Source organism: Sapajus apella, unplaced genomic scaffold (assembly GCF_009761245.1).
Source record: "Sapajus apella isolate SASKATOON/1434 unplaced genomic scaffold, GSC_monkey_1.0 scaffold118, whole genome shotgun sequence".
NCBI classification, from domain to species: Eukaryota; Metazoa; Chordata; class Mammalia; order Primates; family Cebidae; genus Sapajus; species Sapajus apella.
This window is the reverse complement of record NW_022437058.1, coordinates 3,260,606-3,274,834: the sequence shown is the minus strand read 5'-3', so window position 1 is coordinate 3,274,834 and position 14,229 is coordinate 3,260,606. Positions and strand designations below refer to the sequence as shown.

The 14,229-nt window shown below is 42.6% G+C and overlaps 1 pseudogene; it reads right to left on the bottom strand.

Annotated features, from left to right (window-relative positions):
* Window positions 1-7,176: 7,176 nt before the first annotated feature.
* Window positions 7,177-10,610, bottom strand: LOC116538272 (annotated as a pseudogene).
* Between the last annotated feature and the right edge of the window lie 3,619 nt (window positions 10,611-14,229).

Sequence of the window (14,229 nt, the reverse complement as noted above, 5' to 3'; positions counted from 1 at the left end):
GCTTCAAAACTTGACTATTCTATTTGATGTAATAACCAGCCTTTTATTGATTATTTGCCTGGTTTATATTTTTCCAACTTTTTCCTTTCACTCTTTCAGCCATTCTTTTGTTTTAGGTCTGTTGATTGTGAAAAGTATTTTATTACTTTTTAAAATATTCAATCTGGTTTTCTTTTTTTTTTTTTTGAGACGGAGTTTCGCTCTTGTTACCCAGGCTGGAGTGCAATGGCGCGATCTCGGCTCACCGCAACCTCCGCTTCCCGGGTTCAGGCAATTCTCCTGCCTCAGCCTCCTGAGTAGCTGGGATTACAGGCACGCACCTCCATGCCCAGCTAATTTTTTGTATTTTTAGTAGAGACGGGGTTTCACCATGTTGACCAGGATGGTCTCGATCTCTTGACCTTGTGATCCACCCACCTCAGCCTCCCAAAGTGCTGGGATTACAGGCTTGAGCCACCGCGCCCGGCCTCAATCTGGTTTTCTTGAAGAGCAAGGCGCGTCACTTTGTAGTAACTGTCATTACTGATGTTTTTAGATTTATTTCAATATCTATTCATTTTTTTCTTGCTCCTTTTGTGCTTTTCCTCTTTCTTTCTTTGAAGGGGAAGTGGGTTGAGTTTGGTGTATTTTAAATTTTGTTTTATTCCATAATTTCCCGGTATACTAATTTGGAAGTTATTGATCTATTTTCCTCTTTGAGCAACTACCCTTGAAATGTCACTGTGATGATTTAATAGAATCTAAAGTTGATCAATATCTTAATTACCTCTTTATCTGTACATTGACCCTAAAGCATAAAACTCCTATCTACAGGCCAGGCACGGTGGCTCACGCCTGTAATCCTAGCACTTTGGGAGATTGAGGTGGGCAGAATACTTGAGGTCAGGAGTTCGAGACCAGCCTGGCCAACATGGTAAAATCCTGTGTCTACTGAAAATACAAAAATTAGCCGGGCATGGTGGCACAAGCCTGTAATCCCAGCTACTCTGGAGGCCTGGGCACAAGAATCACTTGAGCCTGGGAGGTGGAGGTTGCAGTGAGCTGAGATCGTGGTGCTGCACTCCAGAGTGTGGCTCTGTCTCAAAACAAAGCAAAACCAAACAGAACAAACAAACAAAAAAATCCTCCTATCTCATCCCCCATCATTCACATGACATTGATGTCTAGTTCTCTAGCTCTCTTCTTTCTTTTTAAACCCTAATGAGACATTTTTATTATTTAACACTGTTCATATTTTTTTTTATTTACTTCAATGTTCTTTTGATTATATTTCTTTTAAGTACCCCAGGCTTTTATTTGAGATACTTTTTCTGGACTTCCTACTGAAACAAATACATGTTTTGGAATTTCCTTTAATGAAATGCATGTTTAAGAATATTTTAGATCAGACGATGTTTAAAAGTAACTCCATTTTTATTCAAATGAAAATGTATTTATGTTGCTTTTCTTTTTGAAAGATACTGTTTTTGAAAGATACTTTTGATAGCTTTACTTTATGGACCCCATTATCTTGCTCATTAACTCGACCTCTAAGTTGGCAATAATTTTTTGGTCAGATGTGACTTCACCATCTTCTGGTTTCCATGCTCACTGTTGAGAAGCGTCTGTCAGGATAATGATTGCTTGCTTGAAGTTGCTCTATTTTTCTCTTTGGCTGCTTTCAAGATCTTCTCTTTGACTTGGGATTCTACAACCATATTGCAAAATCTCTCTGTATAGATATTGTTATTTATTTATTTTGTTGGGTATTTGCTCTGTTTCCTGCATCTGTGTACCATGAAATCAACTAACTCTCAAAATTCCTAAAAATCACCTATTTTCTTGTCTCTCTGTACTCTCCTTCTGGGACTTTGATAACTATAACTTAGATATTTTATTCTATCCTCTGTGTCTTTATTCTCTTTTGTATTTCCTATCTCCTTATCCCTGTGCTAGACTTTGTTCAATTTCTTTAGACCCATCCTTCAGTTCACCAATTCTCTCAATCTCTGCTTAATCCATAAGTTAGCTTATCCATTAAAATTTAAATTTTAATAATTACATTTTTATTTCTTAGTGTTTTATTTGATCATTTTCAAATATGTCTTGTAATTTTTGCAGTATTTTATTTCATAATTTTATATATATATATATATATATATTTTTTTTTTTTTTGGGGATAGAGTCTTGCTCTGTCCCCCCGGTTGAAGTGCAATATCTCAGTCCCAGCTCACTGCTACCTCTGCCTCCCGAGTTTAAGCTATTCTCCTGCCTCAGCCTCCCAAGTAGCTGGAATTACAGGCATGTGCCACCATGCCTGGCTAATTTTTGTATTTTTAGTAGAGATGAGGTTTTGCCATATTGACCAGGCTGGTCTCGAACTCCTGACCTCAGGTGATCCACCCACCCCGGCCTCCCAAAGTGCTGGGATTACAGGCGTGAGCCACTGTGCCCAGTCTCCATAGTGATTTTTAAGTTCTGCCTTTTATTTCTTCAAATATTTCACACATTGTTATTTTACATTCTATTTTATAATTACAATTTCTTGGGTGTTTTTAGTTTCTGCTGGGATTTCCTAACGCTAGCTTGCTTATCTATATGTTGATAACTACAGATTGTGAGCTCATATTCTTTTGAACTTAATCTGGAAAAATCCTTGGCATTAAAATAGGTTACTTAGCAATATAGAGAATTTTTGTTTGCTTCTGCTGGCAGCTTAAAGATCCTACCAAACTGTATCCACATTGCTTCTTTAGGAGCTTGAGTTCAGATCTCCAATCCTGCAGTGAGTCCAAAGTTTGGCTGCTTCTTTACAGTGCAATTCTAAGAATTTGCCTTCAGAGTTTGTGTTTGCACACCTGCTCTGCTCAGGTTTCAGCTCAGCCTTTTTCTGCACCCCTCCTTGAAAATTTCCCTTGCTTTCCTGGGATCCTACCAATTATATTGTAGTGAGAGAGCTCTTCAGGGTACCTCAAGCCCTTGATATCTCTCATAAGTATCTACCTGTGGTTGTAGATACATGTAGATACACAACAGCCAAAGAGACTTTTTAAAAAATGTAAATCAGATTACACCCCTTCCTGGTTGCAAACTCTCAAATGCACCTCTCAGCACACTGAGAACAAAATCCAAATACCTTATCTTGGCAGCTCAGGCCTGCGGAATCTGGTTTGTGCCTGTTTCTTGGACTCTGTTTTCCACCGCTGCAGGCATGGTCCAGAAGGGCATTTTCTGGATTCCTTCCACAGACAGACGTTCCCACCTCACAGTTATAAACCCTCTGTTTGAAATTCTGCCTGTTTCCCTCAAGCATCCGTCCTCTCTTTGGCCAGTCTTGGCATGCCAGGATCCTTGTCAGTAGAATCTCAGCAGCCACCGTGCTTCAGCCTGGCTTCCCAGCACCATTGCACCTAACGCAGCCATCCTCACCGCCAGTCACTCTGAGATTACCTGTTGCCTCTTTTCTAGGATATAATTCCAGGAGCACAAATTCTGCTGAATCCCAGTGCTAAGAAATTCTGGCACATAGTAGTCAGTCATTAGATATCTATTGAATAAAAAGAAGTCACAACTCAGAAGTACTGTATTAGAATCCCTGCAAAGTACACGGCTTCCCCTAGGAAAATATGTGAGATACAAGAAGAGAGACGGCTTAGAAAAGCCAGGGTGTGTGGAAGGCATGGGTCTCTGCATCAAGGATATTTAGTTAGTAACGGAACCCCATTATCTTGTTCATTAACTCAGCAGCCCTGGATTCAAAACATCTGGGCAAGGTCAACTTTTGACTTTGTCTGTCAACCCAGAATTTATCTATTTATCCACTGAGCAAAGTTCGATGTGCTCCCATTCTATCTCTTTTTTTCTCATGAAACTTGCAAGACTTTGGACAAACACGCACACACAGAAAGTTGTTTTTTTTTTTTTTTTTTAGACAAAGTCTCACTCTGTCGCCAGGTCCAGGCTGCAGTGCAGCGGCACAATCTCGGCTCACTGCAACCTCCGCCTCCCGGGTTCACGCAATTCTCCTGCCTCAGCCTCCTGAGTAGCTGAGACTATAGGCGTGCACCACCATGCCCACCTAATTTTTGTATTTTTAGTAGAGATGGGGTTTCACCATGTTGGCCCAGATGGTCTTGATCTCCTGACCTCGTGATCCGCCTGCCTCAGCCTCCTAAAGTGCTGGGATTACAGGCATGAGCCACAGTGCCCGGCCTTTTTTTCTTTTTAAACACTTCAAAAATAATGTGTCTCATTGACCTTTCATACACATTTTTACTAGTTCTGCCTTTTATTACTTCAAATATTTCACACATTGCTACTTTATATTCATAATCACAATTTCTTGAGTGTTTTGTTTTATGTTCTGCTGGCATTCCCTAACACTAGCTTGTTTGTCTGGATATCGATAGCTGTAGATTGTGAGCTCCTATTTTTACTAGTGGCCCCCTCAGTCAAATCACTCTCTCAGGATCCAATTCAGAAAATACTGATGCATACTGTATGCCCAGGAAATTAAAAATTAATAACACATTTTGGTGTAAAGCAGGAATAAACTCAACTGTTATTTTTTGTTCAACATCAACTCTTTGAATGGTGATGTTAAACTCTGAACCTTGCTGTGCATCGGAAGCAGAGACAGCAGCCTAGCCTCCTTCTGATTAGTGAAAAAACATTTTTCTTTCCCTCTGGCCATTGCCCTCTCAGCAATGCATACACTGAAAACTGAGAACACACATATACATGTTGCAAAAATTAAGAGTTTGGAAATATCATTGTGGTTAGTCTTTTAAGCATGACCCAAATGGCCCCTTGATAGCTTCATTATAACTTTATCTGTGTTAATTATCACTGAAGGCTGAGCCTTTACCAGGGTCTTCGGCTGCACGGGGCTAGAACTTGTCACGGGCTTTTTAGGACGTCTCCGATTTAAATGAAAGCTCCAGGCCACATTTGCCTTTTTTTCCCCCAAACTTTTCTCAATTAAAAAAAATTTTTTCTAGCCTTACTGCATTCTTTATGCCAACCAGCTGCATTTTGTATCGCAAATTGGTTTTGACTCTGAGGCTTGCATTTTCGCTCAAGCCTGACACTAAGCGTTTCTCATGTCTCTCTCTGTGTACATGATTCAGGCTGACGTACATGTATAGCCTTTATAACTTGTTTGCTTTTGGTGGAAATCAGCTTCAAGAGACCAACTTTTAAAAAGATTTTCTAAAGTCTAATTCTCTTATATTTGTTGCCTTTACCTGATTCATTGCCTTTTAAGTAGTATACAGTATACGCTCCAAAAGCGAGGTCAACAATTGTTATTAGTCATTATGGTAGGCGAGGTAGCGAAGCAACATTATCTTTTCCAAGTGAAAAAATATGATCCATTGCCATTTTGCAATTTAAATTGTTCTCTTGGACAGATTTTGGGGAACTCATTCAAAGGCATAGACGGTATTTGATTTATTCTTGAGTAGGAAAATAAGGTTCTGACAGCCTTCTGTTCATGAATACGAGTGTCATCACATACCTGTGAATAAGCTATAAAGGTTTTCTATAATAAGGGATTTGTCTGGTGTTTGCTCTCAGTTCCTGGCACAGGGCTTCTAAAGCCCTTGGAATTTTCTGAGTGGTAGAACTGTCTTTGTTATTCATGAGCCTCTTGCATCACTCTTGAGTTTATGCTAATAAGGTGACTCCCCGTGAGCCCTTAAACAGCTTCAGGAATGGGGGCTGGACACCAGAAAGACCATCCATGTGATACAAGGGTTGGGACTTTGACCCAGCCCAAGCTCCAGAGAAGGGAGAGGAGGCTGGAGACTGAGTTCAGCTCTGTGTCCAATCATACCTACATAATGAACCCCAGTCAAAACGCCCCACACGGACCATCAAGGGTGAATTGGTTGATGAACACATCGGTGTGCCAGGAGGGTGGTGCACCCTATTTTCACAGGGAGGGTAAGGAAGCGCTGCGTTGGTGATCCTCGCAGGCCTTCCCTCTGTGTCTCCTCATCTGACTGGCCCTGAGCTGTTCTCTTTACAATAAAGCTATAATCGAAAGTGTAACACTTTCTTGAGTTCTATGCATTGTTATAGCCAATGATCAAGCATGACAGGATTGTAGAAGCCCTTGAATTACTGGCTAGTTGGCCAAAAGCATGAGTGGCGTGGGGCCCACTGAACTTGTGATTACTGTCTGCAGGGGGCTGTCTATGTGTGTATTTATACACATACACATGGGACTGACTGGGCTCTTCACCCGTGAAGTCCGTGCTAACTCCAGGATTGAACTGTAATATACCAATTACTGTCAGAATTAAAGGTAAAATAAAAATATTTGAACGTGGCTGAAAGACTGACCTCACATATACATCTGGGTAAAGCACGGAAAGTCCTTCTGAGTGAGAAAGGGTGGTTGGCCAGGCAATCTCTTTAGGCTTACCTACTGAGCATAGAGAAAACACCCTCTTGAAAAACTGTTGGGTGCTTAACTATACTTAGAACCTGAGTGACAGGATCAGTCATACCCCAACCTCAGCACCACATAATATGCCCAGGTAACGAACCAGCACAGGTACCCCGAGTCTAATATAAAATTTGAAAAAGAAAGAAACAAATATATACATATACACAAAGAACCCTTAAAACTCAGCAGTAAGAAAACAAACAATCTGATTAAAAAGTGGCCCGAGCAAGCACATCAAAGAAGATACAGGGATGGCAAAAAGAAAAATTATGAAAAAAATGCTCTGTATCACATCATCAGGAAGTGCAAATTAAAACAGCAGTGAGACACTACTACACACTTTTTAGAATGGCCAAATCCGTAACACTGACAACACCAAATGTGGCGAGGATGAGGGACACCAGGAACGTTGCTGGTGGGAATGTACAGTGGTTCAGCCACTTTTTTTTTTTTTTTTTTTTGCTTGGATGAGATTTATTTTGGAATCACATTATCCAAGCAAAGAAAAACAATCAGTTTATAAGACACAACAAAAATGAAAAAAAGTGAGACAAATGTCTGCCTTAGAAGTTTATCAATGACCTCTTATATAATTTCACAAAGTGGTTGAGAGTCATTTTATACAATCCTTTAGAAGAGGCCCAATCCTTTAGAAGAGGTTGAGAACTCTATAATGAGACATGGTCAGACAGAAATCATCATGACTTTCAATGATCTTTTCTTTCCCCTAACTTTAATATCCTTTAGTTGGGGAGAGGAAGAAGTCAGTTTTCATCTGCTGTATCTAAGATTTTATAGATCACTAGAGATTCAACCCCAAGAATATATTGACAGGAGTGAAGTTCTAGCATGTGTGCAGTAACAGCATGAGGCGAATCTGATTCTTTACATTTTAGTTTTACAGTCACCTGTCTTGGCTTGTCAGTTATATCACGAATATCTCCATTGCCATAAAAACGTGACACCATCCTGACTGTCTGGGTACCATCGTCTTGAAGATGATAAGCTCCAGCAGTATTCTTCTTAGCCCATTCAATATGCTATTCTTGCTTATTGAAGTTCCGTGTCCCAACAACCACAGAGGTTTTCCCAGTATCCTTGTCCTCATGGTATCGATGTACATGTTTGCCATAGCAGAATTCATATTTCCACCAACCAACATCCCCATGAAAGCAGTAAGAACCACTAAGAAGCCCTTTGATGAGTTGGTCAACTGCCAATTTGGACAAGTGGGTTGTCCCAACGGTGAGCATTGGCTGAGAGCCAATAGCAACCAGCTTGTGGATCGCTGGGAATCTCTCTTTAGTTGATTGCAAATCTTCCTCTTTATTTCTCCTAAAAGGCACTCTTAGTATTTCTTCCTGCTGCTCCAACTGCCTCAGGGCGAGGGGCTTAAACGGCGATCCTGGCAGTGATTGAAAAGGTCCGTGGTTCACAGGACACGCTCTGAACCTCATTTGATTTTTCCTTTTCTTCTGCTTCTCGTTCTTTTTCAAATAGAAGATGCTTGGCCAACATATTCCCAAGGTAGGACTCATGAATATTTATTTTCTGACCAGTTTATTTCTCTTCGTGGTACTGCCAAATGTGTTTTCCATGACATACTTTGTAAGTTCAAACAAGGCTCAATTCTGTAAGAACAACTGCTTTGTTTAAATAGTGGCTCCAAAAGCTCTCTTGGATTAGGGCCTTTATAATCCTTTTCTTCTTCCTCATCCCTACTTGTACAAGGGGAAGTGAGTATTTATATTTTTCTTTATGTGCAGTTGTCACGATGACATAATTATCTTCTTTATACGAAACTCCAGTTGTGGGCAGAGAGAATCACCTGATGATTTTCTGGCAGAAGCTGAGGGACTGAGAGGTGGGGAGCAACCAAATGGCCATGTCTGAGACAGCCTCCTGCTGTAAAAGGTTCACAGGACATACTGTCCAGGAGGAAAGCACTGGCCGTGTAAGTCTTTGAGCACTTGAATTGGGGCTGGTGCAATCGAGGGATTACAAGTTTGATTTGATTTAATTTTAATTACTCTGTAGTTAGTCTCAACAGCCTCATGTGGCTGGCAGATACCCTACTGCTTAGCACAGGTCCAGAGGCTTCCTGAGGTCTGAGAAGGGTGGTGAAGCCAGCTGGGAAGTGCATGGGCTTTGGAGATGACCAATGCTTGGTTTGAATCTTGCCTTGCCCTTTAGTAACTGGGCAAAATTGGTGAATAATTCTCCCTTCTGTGTTCATCTATAAAAAGAGAAGAAAAAAGTTTCTTCATCTATAAAAAGAGAATAAATAAAACCTACCCCATAAAAAGGTTTCACATATTAGTGTCTGTGCACCACAGGTATTCAATAAAGATCAGATGGAATCATCTAGAGATGGTGAGTTTCAAAAAGCCAACATCATTTTGGAAAGCTGAGCTTTATTGTCTTCAAAAACAAATGTCAATATTCATGTTATTGAACTTACATATGTTATTATTTGCTCTCAAAATCCCATCGGCATGTCCTACTTGGAAAGTAAAAATACATTTCACAATACAGATACTCTAGAGAAACTACTTTCTTAAGCTACCAAAGGTTAATGACATTACCCAATATAGTTCAACTGTACAATCAGATCAAATTATCTGGTTCACACACAAAAGACTTGTTTTCCTACCACTTGTTCAATAATAAAAAGTTTAAGTGTAGTCATTTGCACAAAGAAATGGCCAGTTATGGTACACACAACCTTAGGCAGCCACCTTCAGAGAGCGTACTGATGCTAGAGTGGACACCATGCTTATCATTCTTGGGCAGGAAAAGATGGCGCTTGCCAGGACCTTTCCTACCCATGCATCAGGAGTCAGCTGCTGGCTGTGATTTAGACTTGACACCATCAGAGACAAGCACAGATAATGTACAACTGCTTTTGACTCCAAGAAAAAATATCCTGTTGTATTATGGACTTTCGCAGTGTTGCAGCAAAGGAAAGAATATTTGCGAATACGTCAAGACTCCTCAAATAAATTACCACCTACCCTGATGATGTTCCCTGCACCAAACCATCCAAAATGACAAATGATGTGCCTTTTCTTTGAAGAAGGGAAAGAGATGCTGGAGGAAGACATGGAAAAGGATAAATGTGAGGTTACTATGTCCCACCCAGCCATCGCACCATCAGGATATTAATAGCTGTGAACTCCACTTTAACCTGGCCAATGTCCTTGGGCAGAATGTTTGCATTTACCCTTGAGCTTCAGGGAACTGGGGTCTCAGAGCTACTAGCAGCAGAATTTGGAGCCAAATCCCCGTCCTCTATCTTCAATGCCTATTACTTTCTCTGCTAACTGACTCCCTTACTGTCTTAGTCAATCGTGAGTCCCGCATGGCTGGCGAGGGGGCTCTGCGTGACGTTCCCTTCTGTGGCTATGCGGTGATGCTCTGGGCTGACACCTCAGAGCACTCTGATGTGCAGGGGATGGAATTTCTAACCCTTGCAGCCTTCACTGGGATACTAGAGTGCATTCTGTTTCTTTCCCTTCTACTTCTGAATCGCTACATAATTCTGGCTGAATATTTTCTCTCGGAAAGTTGAGAGATCTCCCACAGGCTTGAGGGACGCTGTGTCCAAGTGAGAAAGAATAATTAAAAAAAAAAAAAAAAGAAAAAAGAATCTTATTTCCCAAGTAGGTGCACCCTGGCAAAGTTGACTGTTAGGAAATGTGGGGCACTTTTTGTTTTGTTTTGATTTCCATTTCCATTCACAACTGCCCCCAAAGATCTGCAGAGGATGAAATTCCAGAAAATGCAATGAGATCTCCATTGCATTTTATCCCTGTGGAGTCTCATGTCAGCCCCTTCACCAAGAGGCTGCGGTGGGCACTTGGGGACATCTGGAAATACTGAGAATGAACAGAGTTCATGACGGCACCTCTTCGATATGAACCAACGCCCTGATTCAGCTGTCCCTTGCCAGGTTGCTATGAGTGGCCACAGGAAGGGCCTGTGGTCACAGACGCTGGTGGGCGGAGGCAGGGAGACCCCATCCCACTCAAATAACCATCAGGGACAAGTCCGCCAACCGCATGGGTGGAATGAGCTGCCACTGCCCCCTGCTCCCTCCACAGTGCCAAGCAGGTGTGAGGGTCGCCTCCTGACCTGGCAGCTGCAGGAATGGCTGTCCCCTCCAGGAATCTGTCATCTCCCCGAGGCCACGACAACACCCCCTTGCCACTCATACATACAGCATTTGGGGCCCAGTGTTCCCCCCAGCACTCCTGGTTCTTGGTGAAATGGACAATATGCTGCTTAGAAACCAGCTCTGGGGAAGCTGCCTCCTCCAACGCAGGCTGCAGGGAGCCGCGGCAGGATTCTCTGCTCCCTCTGGTGTGGGGACCTGGGCTATTGTCATGGTGGTGGGGGTGGGGGATGTGGGGGCCATGCCAGTTCTACACCCAGGATTGGCCTGCTCTGTCGTTTGCCAAGAACAATACACAAATAACAAACTAAAACTCATGCTAGTTCCTGACCTGTTTTCCTGAAGATGCTCCAGACATGTAGGGAAACCCCTGGGTCAAGGACTTTCTCTTGGCAAGCCTCCCACTCATGTGGGGGAGAGAACAGCAAGGGGAAGCCAGTTGATACGGCCAGGAAACAGTGAGCGAGGGGTGAGGAGCCCAGGGGCGGAAAAGAACTATAAAGGATGCCGGCCCTGGCTGGACTGATTCCTGGTCCTCTGATCGCAGGCCCTGGCCCTTTATGATGGTTCACGTTATGTGTGGACCTGTCTGGACCACAGTGCCCGAATGAGTGGTCACACATTACTCAGCGTGTCTCTGTAAGAACCTTTGGACGTGAACTGCACCATTGGCTCTTCCCTGAGTCTCTTGCCTGCTGGCCCACTCCGCAGATTTTGGAGTTGTCAGCTTCCGTAATTGCATGAGCCATTCCTTGAAATAAATCTATCTAGTTACCTATCATCCGTCTATCTCTCTGCCTGCCTATCACCTATCTACCTATGTATCTGTCTACCTACCTATCATATGTCTGTCTGTCATTTCTACTTATCCTCTACTACCTGTCTTCTATCTACCTATCTACTATCTGTCTCTCCACTTACTTACCTGCCATCTACCTGTGTGTACAGCGACCTGTCCACCATCTGTCTATCTGAGTGCTCGGAGGTTCTAGCAGTTCCCCATCATGCGTTTGTTAACTTTTCTGGGGAGAGACTTCATTCCTTTCAAGGGATATCAAAATATTAGTCTGTGGCCTAAAGAGAGTTAAAAATGAAAGTTAAGAACTCTGCGGCTGGTTAATGAAAAACCTGTGGGAGAGAAAATCAATATAATGAATGAAAGAAAATAAGACAGGAAGGCTGGGTCAAAAATGAAAAAAAAAAAAGCACTTTACAATTAAACAAGTGTCATTTCATCTTCATTTCTCTATCCCTGTAATATACTATTTGTTATGAGGGAGGAGAGCACAAAAATGAATATATATATATATATTTGAGACAGAGAGAGCCTGGGCTCTGTTGCCCAGGCTGGAGTGCAGTTGTGCAATCTCAGCTCACTGCAACCTCCGTCTCCCAGGTTCAAGCAATTCTCCTGCTCCAGTCTCCAAAGTAGCTGGGATTACAGGTATGTGCCACCATGCCTGGCTAATTTTTGTATTTTTAGTGGAGACAGGGTTTCGCCGTGTTGGCCAGGCTGGTCTCCAACTCCTGACCTCAGGTGATCCCCCTGCCTTGACCTCCCAAAATGCTGAGATTACAGTGAGCCACTGTGCCCAGCCAAAAATGGATATTTTATTGCTTGTTTTAAGACTCAGATCCTTAAATAATATCATAACTGCATTTCAAAAAACTCTTGGCGAATTTTTCTCAGCATTCTACACATTTGTCATTTGTAGACTTCATTAAGCCCGACTCTACAGCTTTGCAAAACTGAACTGTTTGGTTTAGATTGAGGCATTCAGAAATCAAGAAAAATGCTTTGTCCTTTCTCCTTTCTACCCAATTAAGAAGTCACAGCCTCAAATTCCCCTATGTTGTCAGTACTGCACTTTGGAGCCCATCGGTTATTCTAGGAACATTTGGTTGACGAGGGCTAAGAGAGATTTGTCCATCCCAGTGCCATGCACCTGTTATCCAGGGCTTTCCATGAGAAGCGAGGTTCATATATGAAACAGTCAGTAAGACAGTTCTTTTATTAAGGTCTCCAGTGAGAAAACAGGATGTCGTTTTTTGTGTATTTGATTTATACTACTAGAGAATCTCTACTAAAACACTGGTATGTGTCAATTCCATGCCATGTTTGGCTCTTGAGAAACATCTCAATGCACAGATGGAAATAGAATCCTACTGGGCCTGACCTGAGGAGCAGCATAGAGTGGTCACCTCTGAATGTTCACCAACTCCCTCACCAGTGTCGTGCTGGCCCGAAAGGTGGGATGATTGTCTGGAAGAATTGATTACTAGTATACGAACAGTAATAATAATAACAACGACAGCAATGATGGCAACAACAATATAACAGCAACTAACATTTGTCACAGACAGAACTTGCCAAGCACTGCACTAAGCATTTCAGATAGATGCCGCTTCTCATTCCTTCGTCTGACTGAATCATCCCAGCAACCCCAGTACAATCGTCTCCTGTTACACAGCGGGCTGGGGCTCGGGGGCATGGACAAATTGCTCTGCTCCATAAGCTGCGGTAGAGAGGAGGGGGGATCTGGCCAGAGCCCCCCTCTGCCCAATGTCCACCACTAGTCCAAGTAGGAGCAAGAGGGGAGAAAAACCAAAAGAATGGGAGCATTTTATGGGATACTGAGCAAAAAAGGCACTGACTTATAGCCTTGCCCTAGTGTTTCATTGGGAACCAATGAACACGGTATCCTTGAGTTACTGTGTGCAGTTTGAAGAAGTCACCCACTTGTTTTCGTTGCTAGTTTTAGCATTGATTCTGTGTAAGAAGTGTGACTCCCTGCAAGACACTGCAAAGTTGGATGACTTAAGTAACAATTTCAATGTTGCTTTAGTTTCTTTTCTGTCTGAAATTGTCCTTTATTAATAAGTAGCCCCTTTTGTTAAGTTTTAATAGTCAAATTAACACCTTTTGTCATTCTCTGACAACATTTCCAGAGTGTTCTATAAGCTAGGATTTTCTCCAAAGACAAGAATGGCACGTTGGGCTTGGTCGTGTGCAATGCCACTGGAGGCGCTGCCGGAAAGGCTACTGGGCAGCTCTGACTGCAGTCGACTACATCAGAGTGCTCTTTGCAAATGACCACCCACGTTGAGTAGTCGCTCCAGGTTCTGCAGGGGCTTGCTTCACACACTGTGCAACCTGTGTTTCATCCGGCACAAATGCCATTAACATTCAGATACAGAAAACAAGCTGTGAGCGTCTCCGCATTGGCTGGGGAAATGGCAATGCACATTTCGTCCTGACGGATACTGCAGTGAAAAGTGCCCCCATCTAGCAGAACGTTGTTTTGAGCTAATAAATTCAAGGTTTGTCATCAGGAAGACTTATTGGGGTCGGACATGGTGGGGGATGCCTGTAATCCCAGCACTTTGAGAGCTGAGGTGGGAGAATTGTTTAAGGCCAGGGGTTCAAGATCAGCCTGGTCAACATAATGAACCCCATCTCTATAAAAATTTGTAAAAATTAGGCTGGGCACGGTGGCTTACGCCTGTAATCCCAGCACTTTGGGAGGCTGAGGCAGGCAGATCACTTGAGGTCAGGAGTTTGAGGCCAGCCTGGCCAACATGGTGAAACCCCATCTCTACTAAAAGTACAAAAATTAGCTGA